The sequence below is a fragment of the Pinus tabuliformis genome, chromosome 2_1 (genome assembly GCF_031772625.1).
Source record: "Pinus tabuliformis cultivar Carrire ecotype Pingquan chromosome 2_1, CPIR1, whole genome shotgun sequence".
Classification (NCBI taxonomy): domain Eukaryota; kingdom Viridiplantae; phylum Streptophyta; class Pinopsida; order Pinales; family Pinaceae; genus Pinus; species Pinus tabuliformis.
In genome coordinates, this window is record NC_142299.1 from 611,962,558 (window position 1) to 611,980,818 (window position 18,261).

Here is an 18,261-nt window from a genome sequence, read left to right on the forward strand (position 1 = left end):
CACATCAGGTGGAATTTTAAACCTTAGGTCGGTGGCAGTTTCTTGGTACAACAGGAAACAGAGGTTGGTTTCACTCAGCATGGAAGAGGCCGAATACATGGCTGCAAGTTAGGCAGCATGTGAGGCCATCTGGATGCGGAAAATTTCAGTTGGTTTGTTTGATCAGAGGATGGATCCAACTGTGATCTATTGTGATAATCAGAGTTGTATCAAAGTCTCTGAGAATCAAGTATTTCATGACAGGTCCAAGCACATCGACATTCGATATAATCATCTCAGAGACTGTGTGGCGAGGAGGATCATATTGTTGCAATACATTTCGACTGAGGAGCAAGATGCTGACATTTTGACTAAGGAATCGTCAAAGTGTAAATTCGAGTTCCATAGAGACAAGATCAGGGTGGCAGATAATCCCTTTCTTGTTGAGAGGGAGTGTTGAAATGTGGCAATAAGAATGTTCCAATTTTAATTTGTCCTTGAATTAAACTTTGAATTTAGTCTCACCAGCTATTTGAAAAATAATTAATCGATTCCTCTTGGATTAATTAGTTGGAGAAATTCAAGCTAGAAGTCTTTGTGAAGTCATGCAACAATTATCCCTTAAATTAAGGAGATAAGGATGAGTTGTATTTGAGTTGTAATTAGTTAGCTTAGTTAACTAAGTTATGTCCAGTTAAATTAGTTCCAAACAGTTTGAGGAACTAATTGTGAGTTTAATTAGTTCATGCATGCATGCATCAAAGTAGTGTACTCTAGATAACTGAAGATTCTCTCATAAATAATTCATGCATATCTATTCAGAGAAAGACCCAATTGAGATTAAAGATAGGGACAGTGTACTATCAGTTGCTAGAATTTTCCTATAAGGAAAACTCTTGCATTGAGAAGGAATTCATTCCTTGAGATTTAAAAAGTTTTACAGGCTTTAAGATCAGTGTGAGTGATCGGTGTTACACATGGTAATAGTTGGACCACCTAAGAAAAGCTATGCTAGGAAATAGGAGCTTGGAGGGTAGTGTGGAGGACTTAATGAGAAGTCTATTTTGCCTATGAGCACCTGTGAGGATTGTACTGAGAGCTTGCTAGTTGTGAGAGCTAAAGTTGTGTGTAATCCTGAGATATTTCCACTTGTATGATAATACAAATAGCGGGGTTTTTAGCTGAGGCTTTCCTTAGAGTATTCTTCTGTGTTTCATGTACATTGATTTTGCTTTTGGTTATATGTGTTCTGCTTGATCTTGCTCAAATATATTAACCTTTCACAAGTTTGATTGTAGAAGTAGATTAAGTATTTTTCTTTAGTTATATTGCATTACCAGGTTTATCTACAGTGATAATTCTACAACTTGAGATCCCTATTGTGTGAACGTTATCAAAACCCCTTTTGTGACTGGTTTTGAGGGGTAAATGTGTTAGCATTGCAATCTTAGTGAAGAAGGGCATAAGAGTTTGATGGTTGAGCTAAGGAGCAAGTCGAGACTATGGAGAATTGGCCTTGCAGAGGAGAAAGTCGTTTTAGCTTCCCTGAAATCTGAAAATAAAAGTTTTGGGGTGCTATGAAAATATTTTCTAGCGCCTACAAGAACACTACGAAGATATTTTCCAGCACCTACAACAAAACAATTTTAGGGTTGCGTACAAGGTTTTGAGAGCTTGTCTTGGCTTGTTGGTTGTGCCATCGATAGGTTGAAGCTCATGTGAGTTAGTTGATGTGAGAAAAGGGTTATAAGGTGTGAGGAAGCCCTCCCTTGGAATTTGTGAAGGAAATATCCATGTTCTAACTTTGACTGCACATTTATAATTAATTTCTGAATTTATGCAATTAAGGGAAATAAAGTTGTGTTTGTGGGTTGGAGTATCCCGGGGTATTGGGAACCAGTTGGGGCAACCCGATAGTCACCTTCAAAATGCATAAAATGAAAAAAAATTAATTTCTTAAGCTGACTCTAAAATTAAAAAATAAGAATAAAATTAAAACAATGAAAAAAAAAACAATTTAAATTGTTGTCCTTATTACACTAGATTGGGAAAATAACTAGATATTAAATAATGTGATTAGTGTCTCATCAAATATTATTGCCATTACAGATTGCAGTAATTTTGACAAAAAGGGAAAAGTATATTTTCCACTACATGAAGAGTAGTTACATGGCCACTGACGCCTTCTCGAAGAAGGACCAAACCTTCTCAAAGTTTTGTGAGTTCAAAGCTTTGGTTGAGAAAGAGTCAGGGAATAAGATCAAGGCCTTGAGAAGCGACAATGGTGGAGAGTATGTCTCTCAAGAGTTTAAGGACTTTTGTGTAGTGGAAGGAATTAAATGGGAGTTGACAACACCCCATAACCACAGAATGGGGTGGCCGAGAGGAAGAACAAAACAATTTTAGGGGTAGCTCAGGCGATGTTGCATGACTAAGGCCTACCACTTCATTTGTGGGTTGAGGCATGCGACATAGTGGTCTATTTGCAGAATAGGAGCCCACATCACATACTTGGGATGAAAAAACCAAAGGAAGCTTTCTCTGGTAAAAGACCAGATGTGGGTCACTTTAGGATCTTTGGCTCATTGGTATATTTCCATTTGACAAAGGATGCATGAAAGAATCTTGATCTGATAGTTGAGTTGGGGATACTTGTGGGGTATATTGATACACCCCACAACTATGAGGTGTACTAGCCTACCAGTCAGAGGACAGTGGTTCACAAAAATCTCAAGTTTGATGAGTAGAAGGACATGCGAGTTTCCCTTGAGAGGGAGCTCCAACTATAGGCTATGGAGGAAATTTTGGTTCCTAAGGAGGAGGAGCCTTGGACTGATCCGGAGCAGCCACATGCAGAGGTTCCAGGAGTGGAAACATCCACTCAAGAAGAGTATTCCAGAGATGGACGGAAGCACACAAGAGAAGCTGACAGATTGTTGTTGGATGCGAGAGAGAATGTGGGAGAACCATCTTCTCAGTGCAGATAGAGGAGGTCACCTGAGAGGTACATTAGATACATGGCCCTTTTTGTGGAATGTGTTGAGACCGAGCCATCTTCCTTTGAGGAAGTAGTGCAGCAGCCGATTTGGGTTGATGCTATGGTGGAGGAGTATGACTCCATGGTTTGAAACAGTGATTGGGATGCGGCTCCAAGACCGGAGAACAAGTTAGTTGTGAGTTCCCGTTGGCTTTACAAGGTAAAGCAAGCTGCTGATGGTAGTGTGGAGAAACATAGGGCAAGATTTGTTACCCGTGGTTTCTTATAGGTAGAGGGGATTGACTATGATGATACTTTTGCTCCTGTAGCAAGGTAATCATCTATCAGATTGATGTGGGCACTATCAGCACAGATGGGTTGGGAGATCCATCAGTTGGATGTGAATACTACATTCCTCAATGGCAAGATTGAGGAAGAGGTGTACATAGAGAAGTCGGAAGGTTTTAAGACCTTTGATCGTGATTCGCGTGTGTACCGACTCAAGAGAGCTTTGTACAAGCTGAAGCAAGAACCTCATGATTGGTACACTAGGATTGACAACTACTTCAACGGGTTGGAATTCACAAAGAGTGAAGTGGATGCGAACCTGTACCACATCATGGTGAAAGGTAAGCAGTTGATCATTGTACTTTATGTTGATGATCTCATATTGACAGGTGATGATCAGTTGATCATGTCTTGCAAGAGAATTCGAGATGAAAGACATGGGTCTCATGCATCACTTCCTTGGCATGGAAGTATGGTAGAAGGATGGGAAGTTGTTTGTGTCTCAAGGCAAGTATGCCAATGAGATACTCAAGAGATTCCACATGGAGAAGTGAAAGCCCATGCAGACTCCTCTAGCAGGTAACTGGAGGAAGGAGGATGCTACTTCAAGAGAAGTAGTAGAAGCTACTGTGTACAGGCAGCTTATGGGTTCACTGATGTACTCAGTGAACACACGACCAGATTTGTGCTATGCGGTGAACCAGTTGAGTCAAGCTATGGTTCAACTTACCAAGATGTTTAAGAAGGTGGTAAAGCATGTATTGAGATACCTCAGAGGCACATCTCATTATGGATTATGGTATAGACGGACAAAGGGAGTGAAGCTACAGGGCTTCACTAATGCAGATTGGGCAGGGAGTCCATCAGATAGGAAGAGCACATCAGGTGGAATTTTAAACCTTAGGTCGGTGGCAGTTTCTTGGTACAACAGGAAACAGAGGTTGGTTTCACTCAGCATGGAAGACGCCGAATACATGGCTGCAAGTTAGGCAGCATGTGAGGCCATCTGGATGTGGAAAATTTTAGTTGGTTTGTTTGATCAGAGGATGGATCCAACTGTGATCTATTGTGATAATCAGAGTTGTATCAAAGTCTCTGAGAATCCAGTATTTCATGACAGGTCCAAGCACATCGACATTTGATATAATCATCTCAGAGACTGTGTGGCGAGGAGGATCATATTGTTGCAGTACATTTCGACCGAGGAGCAAGATGCTGACATTTTGACTAAGGAATCGTCAAAGTGTAAATTCGAGTTCCATAGAGACAGGATCAGGGTGGCAGATAATCCCTTTCTTGTTGAGAGGGAGTGTTGAAATGTGGCAATAAGAATGTTCCAATTTTAATTTTTCCTTGAATTAAAATTTGAATTTAGTCTCACCAGCTATTTGAAAAATAATTAATCGATTCCTCTTGGATTAATTAGTTGGAGAAATTCAAGCTAGAAGTCTTTGTGAAGGCATGCAACAATTATCCCTTAAATTAAGGAGATAAGGATGAGTTGTATTTGATTTGTAATTAGTTAGCTCAGTTAATTGAGTTATGTCTAGTTAAATTAGTTCCAAACAATTTGAGGAACTAATTGTGATTTTAGTCTAGTAAATGCATGCATGCATCAAACTAGTGTACTCCAGATAACTGCAGATTCTCTCATAAATAACTCATGCATGTCTATTCATAGAATGACCTAGTTGAGATTAAAGACAAGGACATTGTACTATCATTTGCTAGAATTTTCCTATAAGGAAAACTCTTGCATTCAAAAGGAATTCATTCCTTGAGATTTGCACAGTTTTACAGGGTGTAAGATCAGTGTTACACATAGTAACAATTGGATCACCCGGGAAAAAATACGCTAGGAAATAGGAGCTTGGAGGGCAGTGTGAAGGACTTAATGAGAAGTTTATTTTTCCTATGAGCATCTGTGAGGATTTTACTGAGAGCTGGCTAGCTGTGAAAGCTAAAGATGTGTGTAATCTTGAGATATTTCCACTTGTATGATAACAGAGATAGCTGGGTTTTTAGCTGACGCTTTCCCCAGAGTATTCTTTTGTGTTTCATGTGCATTGATTTTTCTTCCGGTTATATGTGTTCTGCTTGATCTTGCTCAAATCTATTAAGCTTCCGCAAGTTTGATTGCATAAGTAGATTAAGTATTTTGCTTTAGTTATATTGCATTATCAGGTTAATCTATAGTGATAATTTTTACATGGTATCAGAGAAAAGGTTATCAGAGTTGTGAACACTGTATGGAGAAGAGAATTCAAAGTTTGAAGTTCGGGATTGTAGGTACAAATTGAATTCATCTCATACTTCAGGTTGGTCAATGGCGTTCTATGGATTGAGACTCGAGTATGCCTTAGAAGGCAGCTCAAATTGCATAGCATGGAAGGATAGAATGGAAGAGGTATTAGAAGACAATGGTTTGAAGTATTTCATTGATCAAGAAATCCCCAAGGTGGTTGCAACTAATGCAAAAGAATTGGATGAATGGAAGAAGTGTGTGGTGAAGGTGAGATAGATTCTTCTGGAGGGAGTTTGAGATCATATCATCTCGAGTCTCCATGGTAAAGAGACTCCATTTTCAATGTGGAAGACATTGAAGGACCTCTCTCAGAACAGTAACGACCAGAGGAAACTGGTTCTCAAGGATAAGCTTCAGAAAATCAAGATGGAGAAGGGCGATACTATTTCTAAATATCTGAATAGGCTCACCACCTGCAGATATGAGCTTGGTAGTGTGGGAATAACTACTGCCGATGATGATATGGTGAGCCTTGCTCTCCTCGGTCTTCCAAAGAGCTGGAATAGCTACCAGGACTCTGTGAATGGAAGAGAGAAACTGCCTAATTGGGAATGACTGTGGTCAGATCTCATGCATGAGGAGATCAGGACAAGCACTCGAGATGGTTATTCATCAAAGATTGATGATGAAGAAAATCTGGCCTTAGCGAGTAAGGCAAGGAAATGGAAAGGGAAGGCTTCCCATTCCAAATCGAATTATTCTCATGGAGGGAAGAAGGGTGACAAATCTAAAGTGAGATGCTTTAATTGTCACGAGATGGGACATTATGTAACTAATTGCCCATTGAAGAAGTCCCAGAAAGGATCCTCGAAAGGACCGAAAGGTGAGGCATTAACCACTCTGTTCGAAATGGAATTCACCCTCATCACATGCATGGTTTCATTGATGGTGGGTTGTGTTTGGTATCTTGACAGTGGAGCCTCATTCCACATGAAAAACGATACAAGTTGATTCAGTACCTTGGAGGAGAAAGACCTCAAGATGCACATAGAGATGAGTGACGACGGAAAGTACTATGTTTCAGGAGAAGGCATGGTTGCTTTTTAGAGGGAGCATGGAGCTCCTCTCACCTTAACTGATGTGAGGTATGTGCCTAGACTGAAGAAGAAATTGGTATCAGTCGCGATGTTGAAGGATAAAGGCTACGATGTTGTCTTTAGTAAAGGAAAGGAGTTCCTAAGACACATAGCCACGGCTCAGACCAAGAGGACTGGGATTCGAGTTAAGAATCTCTATAAACTAGAGGTATAGGACTATGCTGCATTGAGTTCGGAAACAAAATTGGTGAAAAGCCAAGACATTGGCGAGTTATGGCACAGGTGGTTGGGCCATTTGCATCATGGGGCCTTGAAGATAATGCAGCAGATATCTACAAAACTTCCCAAAGGTAAACTTGAGAAAGTTGGCACATGCGAAGGTTGTACCTTGGGAAAGTACGCCAAGTCTTCCTTTCATGATCGAGACAGTCAAGCAGAAGCAATCATAGAGCGAGTTCATACTGATTTGTGTGGACCATTCTCGATAGAATCCACCACAAAGCAAAGGTATTATGTGATTTTCATTGATGATTTTTCTTGTAAATGTTGGATTTATTTCATGTCGAAGAAGTACCAAACCTTCTCAAATTTTTGTGAGTTCAAAGCATTGGTTGAGCAAGAGTCAGGGAAGAAGATCAAGGCCTTGAGAAGCGACAATGGTGGAGAGTATGTCTCTCAAAAGTTTAAGGACTTCTGTGCAGTGGAAGGAATTAAACGGGAGTTGATGGCACCCCATAACCCACAGTAGAATGGTGTGGCTGAGAGGAAGAATAGAATGATTGTAGGTGTAGCTCGGGTGATGCTACATGACAAAGGCCTACCACTTCATTTGTGGGTTGAGGCATGCAACACAATGGTCTATTTGCAAAATAGAAGCCCGCATCGCATACTTGGGATGAAAACACCAAAGGAAGCTTTCTCCGGTAAGAGACCAGATGTGGGTCACTTCAGGATCTTTGGCTCATCGGTATATTGCCATGTGACAAAGGATGCATGGAAGAAGCTTGATCCAACAGCTGAGTTGGGGATACTTGTGGGGTACACTGATACACCCCACAACTATCGGGTGTACTTACCTACCAATCGGAGGATAGCGGTCTGCAAAGATCTCAAGTTTGATGAGTAGAAGGCCATGCGAGTTTCCCTTGAGATGGAGCTCCAACTATAGGTTGTGGAGGAACTTTTGGTTCCTAAGGAGGAGGAGCCTCAGACTGATGCAAAGCAGCCACATGCAGAGGTTCCAGGAGTGGAGACATCCACTCAAGCAGAGTCTTCTAGAGATGGATGGAAGCGCACAAGAGAATCCGACAGATTGTTGTCGGATGCAAGAGATAATGTGGGAGAACCATCTTCTCAGCGCAGACAGAGGAGGTCACCTGAGAGGTACACTGGATACATGGCCCTTATTGGGGAATGTGTTGAGACCGAGCCATCTTCCTTTGAGGAAGCAGTGCAGCAGCCAATGTGGGTTGATGCTATGGTGGAGGAGTATGACTCCATAGTTAGAAATAGTGTTTGGAATGTGGTTCCAGGACCGGAGAACAAGTCAGTTGTGAGTTCTCGTTGGCTTTACAAGGTAAATCAAGTTGCTGATGTAGTGTGGAGAAACATAAGGTAAGATTTGTTTCCCGTGGTTTCTCACATGTTGAGGGGATCGACTATGATGAGACTTTTGCTCCTGTAGCAAGGTACTCATATATCAGATTGATGTGGGAACTATCAGCACAAATGGGTTCGAAGATCCATCAGATGGATGTGAAGACCGCATTCCTCAATGGCAAGATTGAGGAAGAGGTGTACATAAAGTAGCCGGAAGGTTTTGAGACCTTAGATCGCGAGTCGCATGTGTGTCGACTCAAGAGAGCTCTGTACGGGCTGAAGTAAGCGCCTCTTGCTTAGTACACCAGGATTGACAACTACTTCACCGGGTTGGGCTTCACAAAGAGTGAAGTAGATGTGAACCTGTACCACATCATGGTGAAAGGTAAGAAGTTGATCATTGTACTTTATGTTGATGATCTCATATTGACAGGTGATGATCAGTTGATCATGTCTTGCAAGGAGGACCTTGCAAGAGAATTCGAGATGAAAGACATGGGTCTCATGCATTACTTCCTTGGCATGGAAGTATGGCGGAAGGATGGGGAGTTGTTTGTGTCTCAGGGAAAGTATGTTAATGAGATACTCATGGGATTCCACATGGAGAAGTGAAAGCCCATGCAGACTCCTCTAGCAGGTAAATGGAGGAAGGAGGATGCTACTTCAGGAGAAGTAATAGAAGCTACTGTGTACAAGAAGCTTATGGGTTCATTGATGTAGTTAGTGAACACACGACCAGATTTGTGCTATGCAGTGAACCAGCTAAGTCAAGCTATGGTTCAACCTACCAAGATGTTTTGGAAGGCAACAAAGCAAGCATTGAGATACCTCAGAGGCACATCTTAGTATGGATTATGGTATAGACGGATAGAGAAAGTGAAGCTACAGGGATTCACTAATGCAGATTGGGCAAGGAGTCCATCAGATCGGAAGAGCACATCAGGTGGAATTTTCAACCTTAGGTCCGCGGCAATTTCTTGGTACAACAAGAAATAGAGGTCAGTTTCACTCAGCACGGAAGTGGCCGAATACATGGTTGCAAGTCAGGTAGCATGTGAGGCCATCTGGATGCAGAAAATTTTAGTTGGTTTGTTTGATGAGAGGATGGATCCAACTGTGATCTATTGTGATAATCAGAGTTGTATCAAACTCTATGAGAATCTAGTATTTCATGACAGGTCCAAGCACATCGACATCGATATAATCATCTCAGAGACTGTGTGGCGAGGAGGATCATGTTGTTGCAGTATATTTCAACCAAGGAGCAAGATGCTAACATTTTGACTAAGGCATTGCCAAAGTGTAAATTCGAGTTCCATAGAGACATGATCGGGGTGGCAGATAATCCCTTTCTTGTTGAGAGGGAGTGTTGAAATGTGGCAACAAGAATATTGCAATTTTAATTTGTCCTTGAATTAAAATTGAGAGTTAAAATTCAAATTTAGTCTCACTAGTTGTTTGAAAAATAATTAATTAATTCCTCTTGGATTAATTAGTTGGAGAAATTCAAGCTAGAAGTCTTTGTGAAGTCATGCAACAGTTATCCCTTAAATGAAGGAGATTATCCCTTAATTAAGGAGATACAGATGAGTTGTACTTGAGTTGTAATTAGTTAGCTTAGTTAACTGAGTTATGTCCAGTTAAATTAGTTCCGAACAATTTGAGGAACTAATTGTGAGCTCAGTTAGTTAATGCATGCATGCATCAAACTAGTGTACTCCAAATAACTGAAGATTATCTCATAAATAACTCATGCATGTCTATTAAGAGAAAGACCTCGTTGAGATTAAAGACAGGGACAATGTACTATCAGTTGCTAGAATTTTCCTATAAGGAAAACTCTTGCATTCAGAAGGAATTCATTCCTTCAGATTTGTGCAGTTTTACAAGCTGTAAGATTAGTGTGAGTGATTAGTGTTACACATGGTAACAGCAGGATCACCTAGGAAAAACTATGCTAGGAAATAGGAGATTGGAGGGCAGTGTGGAGGACTTAATGAGAAGTCTATTTTTCCTATGAGCATCTATGAGGATTGTACTGAGAGTTGACTAACTGTGAGAGCTAAAGCTATGTGTAATCCTGAGATATTTCCACTTGTATGATAATATAGATAGCGGGGTTTTTAGCTGAGGCTTTCCCCAGAGTATTCTTTTGTGTTTCATGTGCATTGGTTCTGCTTCTGTTTATATGTGTTATGCTTGATCCTACTCAAATCTATTAAGCTTTCACAAGTTTGATTGTAGAAGTAGATTAAGTATTTTTCTTTAGTTATATTGCATTATCAGGTTAATCTACAGTGAGAATTTCTACAACTTGAGCTCCCTATTCTGTGAATGTTATCAAAACCCCTTTTGTAACTGGTTTTGAGGGATAAATGTGTTAGCATTGAAATCTTAGTGAAGAAGGGCATAATAGTTTGATGGTTGAGCTAAGGAGCAAGTCAAGACTATGGAGAATCGACCTTGCAGAGGAGAAAGTCATTTTAGCTTCCCTGAAATCTGAAAATAAAAATTTGTGGTGCTACAAAGATATTTTCTAGCGCCTACAAGAGCACTATGAAGATATTTTCCAGCGCCTACAACAAAACAATTCTAGGGTTGTGCATGAGGTTTTAAGAGCTTGTTTTGGCTTGTTGGTTGTGCCATCGATAGGTTGAAGCTCGTGTGAGTTAATTGATGTGAGAAAATGGTTAGAAGGTGTGAGGAAGCCCTTCCTTGGAATTTTTGAAGGAAATATCCATGTTCTAAGTTTGACTGCACATTTATAATTAATTTCTGAATTTCTGCAGTTAAGGGAAATAAAGTTGTGTTTATGCGTTGGAGTATCCTAGGGTATTGGGAGCCAGTTGGGGCAACCCGACAGCTGCCATCATAATGCATAAAATGAAAAACTTTAAATTTCTTAAGCTGACTCTGAAATTAAAAAATAAGAATAAAATTTCCCCAATGAAAAAAAAAACAATTTAAATTGTTGTCCTTCTTACACTAGATTGGGAAAATAACTAGATATTAAATAATGTGATTAGTGTCTCATCAAATATTATTGTCATTAGAGATTGCAGTAATTTTGACAAAAAGGGAAGAGTACATTTTCGACTGCATGAAGAGTAGTTACATGGCCACTGACGCCTTCTCGAATAATAATCAAATTTACACCTACACGTTCCCTATTTTGCACAACAACCAGGTTTATCTATTACATGTAAAATACTTTAATGCCCATTACTCCTACCTGGAATTGAAAGAAAAACGACAAATCCCCCTTACCATTTATATAAAGAGCACACTCCACTTATAATAGAAAATAGAATTAGCTCTTGTTCTTCCCATTTCCATGTAGGGACTAGTCCTTGGGATTTTAGTAACCTATCTATGTCGTTTGTTTAGTTCTCATAAGTAACATCACGAGAAGAGGAGATATAATGGATGTGAATCCATGAAGAGAAATTAGGGAGCAAATTGGCAAAGCAATTCATATTTGAATGGACAGAGTTTGTCATTTAGAGTGACCATAAGTAGTGGAAGAACGCTCACCATGTACAATGTCGCCCCTACTATTTGGAAATTTGGACAAGCATTCATTGCCTCTCAATAGTTTAGATGATTGGCTTCCTTCACTCTCAACACAGAGTTAATCTTTGCACCTCACTAAACATTTGTTGGTGTGGAGCTCATCATCATCAGAGAAGCTTATGCGGAGCTCCATACCAATGAATTTGCTGAGTTAACCTCGCACAAAATTCATAGATGAAAATTAAAAAGCATTATTACATATGGCATTATTTAAAAGCATTAAAATATCAAATATAAAAGAATGATTTTCAAAGCATTAAAATAGTAATATTAACGTACATTTTCAAAATTAACGCAAATGCATGTGTTGGATTGTGGAGGAAGCTTTTCAGTTTTCATTGAGCAGAGCTCCGCACCAACGAATTTGCTGAGTTAACCTTCTGCACAATTCATACATGAAAATTAAAAAGCATTATTACATATGACATTATTTGAAAACATTAAAATATCAAATATAATAGCATGATTTTCAAAGCATTAAAATAGTAATATTAATGTATATTTTCAAAATGAACATAACTGTATATGGGACTGCGAAGGAAGTCTATTGTGCGGAGGAAGCCCATTGTGCAGAGGAAGCTTTCCAATTTTCATTGTGCGGACCTCCATACTCCGCACAATCTATAACTAATAAGAAATGAAGTGTGCCTAATTAAACACAAACTCTACATTACCTTAATCAATTAATCAATCATTGTTCTTGTTTGCTCGCACACAGATAATTGTGCCCAATAAAAACTAATAATAACTAAAGATGTTAAAATTCGTCATTTTGCATAAACTAAGGTTTAATCTATTTTTCTTTTCATTCAAACACTATCATTGAAGCTTTGTGTGAAGAGCTTCGACTGCGAAGAGAACTCTGTTGCATTGCAACTATTACCCTTGTTATTTATGTAATTAAATATATAATTTAAGTAAACGTCTTGTATTGACCATAGACAAAGTAAAAACTCACTTAGGCCATCTACTCCTTAAGCCTAAACAATAAAATCTAAATATGTTATTATGAGAATTGAACATAGATAATAAGGGGATTAATAGCTCATTTCAACCATTCAATCTACCTTTGTATTGACCATAGACAAAGTAAAAACTCACTTAGGCTATCTACTCCTTAAACCTAAACAATAAAAGCTAAACATGTTATTATGAGAATTGAATATAAATGATAAGGGAATTAATAGCTCATTTCAACCATTCAATCTACCTTACTTGACATATTTAAGTATTATTATTAAAACATTAAAGATATCTAAAATTTTGAAAAATGACATGCCACATATATTATTTTAAATCTCATAGGGAAGGATGCACCCTCCCCTATTTCCATTTTTGACCTTCACAATCAATGAATTCTTTGAAACACCTAAATTAAATGTAGATACGGTGTCTTATAATGATTAAAACATTTTTCACTTAATCAAACGAATTAATCTAGATAACATTGCACTATTGCAAATATTCGATATTTATTTTAGCCAACTGTCCACTATAGCTTTCATCTGAATTTTCGGTCCCAAACTTTGACGTAGGTTGGATCAATATACCAGGAAATAGTATATATTTTTTCATTGACTTAAACTTTAACGTAACACGTTGAGCAGGTGAACCCGACGATATAAATTTTATAAGGTAACGTCAGTGAACTAGAAAATGACATTAATATTTTCCCCCAAATTTTGACGTGATATGTCGAGGGGGTGCATAGTATCATGGAGAAAAAGTTAATTGTTTGTTTTTCCCAAAATTTTTGAAAAAAAAAAATCATTCTTTTTTAATTTCTTCGCATGTGTGCAGCGGCCCGGTCAAACATCCGCATTGCAAAGTTAGTGTTCGGCCCACAGTCCCAAATTAGATTGGAAATAAATAAGTGGGAAGTTTATCCTCTGCATGTGGAAACCATGCGTGGCCAACTCTTGCTTATCTTACTCCCATGCGACGAAGTTATAAATTTAAACAAAAACTATAAAGAAAAGTTGTGGCCAACTCTTACTCACATGCAGCGGAAATATAAAAATAGTTGAAAGCCAAATTAAGCGTTTTAATAGTTGAAAGTCAGTGAAGTTATAAATTTAAAAAAAACTATAAAATTGACCAGAAAAGTTTGTTTAACCGACTCCCATTCCCTCTTGGGCCAGTATCTTGAAGATTCTTAAACACATGTGAAAGAGAATTATAAAACTTTTAAACTGCAACCCTAAAATCTATGCACGTGGAGAGTCGGGTTGGAATTTGACGGGTATTTTTGCGAGTCAACTATGTTTTAATTTTTTATCGGGCAGTTTCTTGTGACGTATTTTGAAGGTTATAAAACGTATTTTTGAAAAGTTTTTTAGAAGAAAACATCATTAATATCTTATTTCAAATTATTAAAGGGCCCCGTTACTTGTCCACTTTTTATCTTGACGGTAGCTTGTCATAGTCTCACCGACTCATTGAGTAATCACTCACGCATTCACTATGTGAGGCTTTTGTGCCTTGAAAAATATGGAAAAAAAATGATCTGCACCGTAAATTTCGACGAAGTTCGATCACTTGTATTTCGAATTAAAGCAATACACGTTCAAATATGGGACCAGTCATTCCCTAGCGGCCACGTGCGAAACATATCCATTTATGGCCATGGAGACCAAGAATCCCCATAGACTTCGCCTCTTTGTTATTCTAAATCTCCATGTATAAATAAAACTAGATCAGAAGATTAGTCATTGTACGTGTAACAGCCTGATGTCGCTGCGACAACCTCTAATTTTTTTGCCTCAAATTTTGGAGCCTACAGTAACTTCATTTCATGTTGTTTGATTTGTTATTTATGTGTTTCTCCTAGTGTCGCGTGGTCGCATCATCTTACGTCAATGTTTCTTAAGCATCGTCACTTAACCATTATAAGCATTTGAGTTAATTAGTTCTTCGTTACGTGAACTTATGATATTTTTCAATTTAGAAACTTGCCTTATCACCATGCGCACACTTGAAAAGCACACAAAAACACGAAAAAGCAAACAAAAAGCAAGAAAAACACTTAGAAAAGCAAAAGCACACTCAAAGTTGATGAAGACATGTGTTCAACTTGAGCACACTCCTTTGGCCCAAAGGAGTGCACCCTTCATGCTGAACAGATTCACCCTCCATGAGTGCACTTCTTCGTGTCGAAGACATGCACCTTCTTGAGTGCATGCATGAGCCAACCTTGTTGCATGTGACCGCACTCCTAGAAAATAGGAGCCCACTTAACTTCTTTAACTAACACATTCACTCAATGATAAGTAACGCTCATGCATAAATCAATTTTGCATGTTAATTTCTTTAAATCAACTTAGTTAATCATTCTTCTTTCATAATCATTCCATCTAAGTTGGGCGCACAACTGGGAATCAAGAATCTCTTCATCAACCAGTGCAACAAGTAAGTTTTACATGTCAAATCTTTCTATTGCATTTCGTGATTCCACTGCCCAATCTTGTTTTTCTTGTTGTTGGTCCTTCATTTTTCAGTTTGTTTGTTGGTGTTTATGCTGAATCTTCATGTTGCAAGTGTTAATCTGTTGAAGCATGCAAAAACTCTTCACATTCTTGAAACCTTTCTCGCGACTACAACTATAAAGCCTTGAAGATATCTCTCTTCCTCATCTTAGCATCAAGTTTTGTTGTTCAAACTTGTTTATGAGCTTCTAATAGGTAGAGCACACTTCTTGAGCTCGAAGCCCGATCAACCTTGAAAATTGTGCCCTATTTGATCAAGTTTTCCTCAAGAGCACACTTCTTCACCACGAAGAACTGTGCCCTCTCTTGAGCACATGAGCGCATCATGAAGGCACGAAGCATCTTCATTCAACCCTTCGACATGTGACAATGCACCCTCCTTTTCCTTGAGTGCATGGGTGCATTATGAAGGCCCAAAGCCTTGTCAACCTCATCCTTTGTCCCTTCAGAGTGTGACAGTGCACCCTCCTTGTCTCCTTGAGCGCATGGGCACATAGGGAAGACTTGAAGGCCCATTATTCCATCCCTTTGACCCTTCAAGGTGCAACAATGTGCCCTAGATGAATTTTTCCCCTTGCTTGAGCGCAATGCAAAGCCCTGAATGGTGAAGCATGTCCCTTTGGTGCTTTGAAAGTGCACCCTCCTAGTTCGCATGCTCATTTTCTCATGCATGCAAGTTATTTTATGTTGTCATTTGTAGTTTTTCATGCTCTATCATCTGTGATGGCTCTTGATGAGTGACTTACAATTATTGCTACATAGTTAGGTTGTTTTAAGCTAATGATGTCACTAAGTGTGTTGCCCCAAATAGGTGTTCGTGTTACAAGCATTACCACTTTACCATCATCTGTTGGAGACATGTCGCCTCGACCTCCAAATAACTTTTAGAAGCAAGCACTAATGAACTCATGGAAGTTACAAGGCCCAATATTCCCATATACACAGATACTTAGTGCTTTATTGATAAGGATACAAAGGTCACATGGAGCAAAATATACAACACATTCATGTAGGGGAAGTCTCCTGGGGACTTAGAATCTTTGCATGCATATATCAACATCAAGAAGTCCAGGTTACATAAGATCGCATGCAGATTCTCGGTCATGCCATGTGCATAAGAAATTGAATGGACCATTACGCATATGAATGATTCTCACATTGTGCTACACAGTGAGAGTGGTGGTCAACTCGCCACCTATACCGGTGAATATATGCAGTCATATTATAAGATGCTCAAGCCTAATGAATACGCAAATGACCACTTCTACACAAGATGTGCAACCCTTGACACTACAAATGTTATCTGAACATGGTGTCGAGAGCTTGCCAAGTTTCACCATCGCCCATCTGCAGTGTCTCTGACAAAGATCCTCAGAGATGTCTATTAGTACTTGATAACCATGTATTGTCAGTTGTATGGGCTTAATAACACTGAGGTGTTCTAAGAGAATTGGATATATACGCTCAATATAGTAGTTACCCATGGGAGAGTTTTTAATTGGGCAGATATCCTATCATTTGAGTTGCAACATTAGGTGGGGCAACCAAAAACATCTTTATGGGAGAACTAGGCACCAAAATTCTACATGTCTACATTTCTCTTAGATGGAATATGTTCATAATATGCGTTCTTGGGAATGGACTGGAGCTGGACTCCTAATGAGAAGTTCCTGGTTTAATTACATTACATAGTATTATCAAAAACAAGCTTCAAAGGTGTATATGACGAATTAGTTGAACACTTATTTGTAGTATTCTTTCACATGATTTTTGAGATCGATCCTCCCTACATGACCGATCAAGAGAGGTAGTCACTTTGACATATCACTAACTGGTTTGTAGCTCCAAAGGGTACACACATCATGTGCTTCAATCGTCAGATCTCCCCTCATCTTATGTTGTGATATGTGATCAACAAAGTGGTCATGCAAGAGGTTGCAAATCAGCTGGACAAGGGATTATCAGGAATTCTCAATAGGAGGAAGAAATCCCCTTGGCCTATCTTTCCATTGAGGATCGAATTGTATGAATTAAAGAGTCACAAGGTGACAAAAAAATAGATACAAGAGTTGAATTGCCTACATTTTTCTACCAAAGACTTCCATGAATATAATTGCAAGAAAATTGTTAGACAACATTGTCAAAAGATCAGTCACAATACGGGGTCCTCATCAATTTCCACAATAGAAGATGAGAAGATAAAGAATTGGTACAATGTCAACATGAAGACACATGGAGACCAATTCACCCCATGATCCACCGGCTCAAGACTTGCAAGTTCAAGTGGAGGAGGAGATAACACCTCAAGCAAGGAAACTAGCTCCCAAGAAAAAGATCAGATATTCTTCGATAGGCGAGAGCAAAAAGAAATGGAAAGTTGATCCCTTAAACTTAGGATTTATCCAAGCAGAGAAGGAGAGAGGACAAGCAGAAGAAGAAGAGAGGAAGAGTCAGCAGGATGAGTTTCTTAAGAAGCAACAAGTAGAAGAAGAGGAGCGGAGAAGGATAGAGGAAGAGCATCAGAGGCAGTCCGAGGAGGAAGAAGCAACATAGAGATTGGAAGGAGAATAATTGACTCAAGTGCTGGAAGAGGAACAATTTGAGCAAGAAGATACCATCCAGCCAATGGAAGAAGAACCAGATACACCAGGAGATCATCCTCTCACAAATGGTCATCTGCCATTTGGAGAGATGGGGATCACACCTCCACCAAAAGACAAAGTCATGGATGTATGTAGTTCGATCAACTAAAGAAGAGGATTGTGTAGCAAAGGCAGAGATATTTATCAAAGGATCCTCATAATCCATTCTTAGTTTCTACAACTAAGCTGATAACTCACAACACTAGAAGGAATTTGAGGGCAGTCATGGTGGAAAATGTTGCATTCGCTATGGTGGCACAGGATAAATCTAAGTACATGTTGAATAAGAATGTTAGGCTGAGAAGAGATCTTGTTGTGGTGAAGCAACAAGCGGAACATCTTGTGGAAAAAAATCAATGGTTGTCATCATAGGGTG